This window comes from Onychostruthus taczanowskii, unplaced genomic scaffold (genome assembly GCF_017590055.1).
Source record: "Onychostruthus taczanowskii isolate IOZ18803 unplaced genomic scaffold, ASM1759005v1 scaffold7, whole genome shotgun sequence".
NCBI classification, from domain to species: domain Eukaryota; kingdom Metazoa; phylum Chordata; class Aves; order Passeriformes; family Passeridae; genus Onychostruthus; species Onychostruthus taczanowskii.
In genome coordinates, this window is record NW_024504786.1 from 15,485,760 (window position 1) to 15,490,060 (window position 4,301).

Genomic DNA, 4,301 nt, shown 5'->3' on the forward strand with positions numbered 1-4,301 from the left:
AAAAAATAGTTGTTTAGGATTAGTAGGGCATTATGTTGTTTTTCTATACATTGAATTTAACAGAAAAAAACCCCTAGCATTTGACTGGCTAAATTGGGTCAACAATGACAGTGAACACATTTAAGAGGGTATTTATAGTTTAAAAGTATTGGGCAAGATTATAACATTCACAAGAAGATGATGGAGTACAGGACAGTTGTTTTCAGTATTCCCTGATCCTTGAGAAAGTAAAAAAGGAAGAAATGGCAAAGTGCTAGTACTAGGAAAAACATGGGTTTGTGTGAAGACCAACGTAAAGATACCTTACCAGCAGCAATATTAACTTACTTTCCTCTCTATTGATGTTATGTGAGGATGAAAAATTATTAATATACTTGTCTATCTAGAAAAATATTTAACGATGTTTATTTTTAAATGTTTTTGGTGCTATTTTTATATCTGTAGCATAAAGAGAGAATAATTACTACAATTGTCAGCTAGTTGTAACACAATACAAAATTCTTCATATCTTTCCAGTTGCCTATTTTTTAATTTTGAAATTGAAGATTATTTTCTGAATTGAGCTCTAATAAATGCAGCATATGTGCATTGTCTTACTAATTAGTATGCTTATGTAAAAGTGGATGTACCATATTTATCTTGATTTAAGATAGGAAAATCCCAGATGAGCTTCCTTGCTGTTTCTGTGCTTAAACAATGCAGAGAAAACGTCCTGGGATCTAATTTTCCCTCTTTGCTGAATTGTGGTCATGACAACCATCTGTACAAGGATAAGCTTCACAGTATTGTCTTGTTCAAGGGTATCATTTTGATGTTATGTGGTGTGATACAATACAATAAGGTAATGGCAAATAGTACTGTGCAGCAGTTGGTGCTCTCATCTACATACACTGCTGACTTACACTTTTGGTTTTTGTGTGTTTTGGTTTACTTGTTTAATATTTATGTGGACATTGAGGCAACAAAAATATAAAAACCACTAACTCGCAAAAAATACATTAATGTTTGAGAGAAGGGCTAAAGGAAATGCCATTGTTCTGACTCTTCAAATTTATCCATCCCTGCTGGGTACCAGGGAATTTACATGCTGAATATGAAATGTAGCTTTTCTCTGCTGTGCCAGCAAGGCAAGATACAATTTTTAAAATCCAACACTTTGCTTTTGCATGTGTTTTGGCAAGATATTGCCTAACAGTATATGGACAAATATAAACAGAGGTAAAGACAGTGCTAGGTCTTTATTATTTAGCTTCTTTCTAAACACAGCTGTTTATAAGATGATGTGGAAAAAAGCTGAATATACCTATTATTAAGCAGAATATGACAGATAAAAATATTTTTACTCCAAAACTTCTACACAAGAAAGCCCTTACTGACATTGCAAGTAATTTAATTTGGCTTTGGTCACTCTGTGCATCAAAGTACAGCCATAATATACCTGGAATTGAAAACACACAGGGAAAGATTGCTGTATTTTGAAATACTTTTGAGATATTAGCAGAAGCCAAAAAAGAAAGTAAGTTAAGAAAGTTCCTTCTAAAGGCATGCCATACAGTCTTGCTGAATATGAACGGAAGAAATAACTGGTTATTTTAGTTACTACTAGCACTGAATACAAAACAAAGATTCTAACTTGCTCCACATCAGATTAATCATGCACATCTCATAGTATAGTAATGGGAATGCTAGAAAAAGTTGTTTAAACATTCTAAATTGCTAAACCCAGGAAATTTTGCTATTGTTGTTGATTTTTTGGCCTCACATGTCAGTCATTAACAAAGATCCTCCTTCTGCAAATACACGTTTGCCAGTTTGAGCATTTTAAATTGAAAACCATTTGTAAAGGAGCATTTGCACATTTCCAGTAAGCTTTCCAACCCTCTAATAATCTGGTCAGGCTGTGCAGAGGAATAACCAATGTTACACTTTCTGTGCAAATTTCTTGTCCTGGAACACAAGTTACTGAACCTAAGTCGCCTGTGTCCATGTACCCCTCAGCCATTTGATTTAGTGGATCTAGCAGATGGATTGGATGTGTAGGAGTCACACACCTGCTGCTCTGGAAAGGGGCTTCCTGTCACATGGAAATTCAGTGACTTGCTGAAGTGATCCAAAAGGATGCTATAGTGTGAGTTACTAAATTAGGTCAGTGGGGGATGAGGTGTCTATGTGGGAGGTATAGAGCTTGGAATCTTCCTAGCCACCAGTAATAGGTGACTTTAGAGTTTAGATTTTTTTTTCTTGGTGATTGGCTATGAGCTCATATTGTTCTTCTTGGCTATTACAAGAGAATTACATGGAATTGAGGTTGTGGTGAAATACTCATAGTCTGCTCTTTTTAGTAATAAGGCTAAAGGTAACAAGCTTTGGGGGTACATTCTGGCCTAACTAATGCAATTTGTGTAGTAGCAAACAAATCAATTTATCAAACCCTAATTATTCTTACGTAGGGATTACTAGTTTGTTTTTGTGCTGCCCTCACATAACGCTATTCCAGCAGAAACTCCTAGCTTTGTGACAAGTGGTGTTCTGTGGGTAGGATGGGGCCATGCAGCTCTGCAATTCTGCAATGGGTTCTGCAAACTCCTGCTGGGAACAGTATTTTAAGGACAGGGAGTGTAGAGATGGCATATCTTCCTTGTCACAACATTTTGTGTAGAGTTTGTGGGGGTTTCGGAGCTGGTGGTGAAATAAACAATTTGCATTCTAGGCAAGTGATTCTACTTGAACGAATTTAGATTAAAATAATTCTAAGAATACAGCAGGACAACAGGCTGGTAAGACCTTCCAAGTATGACACTGAAAAAGGAAGCTGTGATGTAGCCAATTATTGATGTTTATTCTGTTGCTGACTAGAAAGTTTGCTTTTTAACTTAGTTTAACACATTCTCACACAACCACTGTGATTTAAAAACAAGAATTTGTATGTGGATATACTTCAGATTGAATCTAAATTTTTTTTTCTCCAGTTGGCAACACTTTGCCTTCAGCACCAGCAATACCTGACTTCTGTTCACCATACATGAAAATCTGCAAAGAGCAACCAGGGCCCTTTGTGTTGTCCAAGTGTGTTTTTAGCAGACCATCACAACTCCAGAACAGTGTCTAGTTAGTGCATCCGAGGGAGAATTATCCCCTCAAATTTGTATTTAAAACAACTCTGAAAAAGGAATTTTGATTATAAACACTACTTTATTCTGATGCAACTAGGAACTGGCCAGACTAAGCCGTACTCCAGTGCTCAGCCCAGGCTTCCCTCCCAGTGCCCTTTTCCAGGGATGGCAAACTGCTTCAGTACCTTAGTTTCAGTGGCTTATCCCAAGAGGCAAGATGGCTTTGGGAACCTGGGCAGTTGGAGCAGGAGACAGATTGGAATCCTAAATTCACTATCCAGTCTTCTGAGATCAGCCATTCCTGAGTGACGCCAGTTGGTGAAATCTGATCCAGGGAGCACTTGCACTCCGGTGTTGTACAGGGCTGAGCTGCCACAGCAAAGGCCCGACACGGTCAGGACAAGCTTTAGTGTTTATAAAAACGGGATTGGGCCAAAGGAAGCTTAACCATGCGGACCATAGAAACGGGCCCAGTACTGGAGTCTGAACAACTGCAAAACACAGTGATGGAAAACAAGAGGTGTTTCCAGAATCAGAGAATTGTTAGTGTTGGAAGGGACTTCTGGCGATCATCTAGTCCAACCCCCTGCCAGGGCAGGGTCACCTAGAGCAGGTAACACAGAAATGTGTCCAGGCGGGTTTTGAATGAATCCAGAGAGAGACTCCATGACCTCTCTGTTCAGCCTATTCCATTAGCTTAGCTAACACAGCTGCTGCTAAAATCTGGAACTGAGGTTCAGCTCATCTCCTAAAATGGCAGCACCCCGACGTCGGTGCAGAGGAGCGCACTGTTGAGTCCACTGCCCACGGGCCGGCGGCAGCAGCCTCCGGTACCCGCGCCGGGCCTGGCCAAACGCCGCGGCAAGAAGGCGGACCCGGGGTCATTCCACCCGGCAGGGCCGACGCCACGAAGGCGGGGAGCTTTCCCCCGAGCCCGGCCGGGGGCTGTGTGGAGCGGCGGGCCCGGGCGCTGCCGCATCCCCTCAGGTGCGGCGGGAACAATGAGCGCCCGAGCCACGGCGAGCCCCGGCGGCGCGCAGAGATCCGCGGCCGGCGCGCTCGCCTAAAATAGTCCCTCTTTGTTCACTGGCGGCAAAGGCTGGGCTGCGCCTGTGTCCCTCCGCCGCGGCGCCCCCGCGCCCGCCCCCGGCGCTGCCGGCGCAGGCGGGGCCGGCGGGGCGGGGCCGC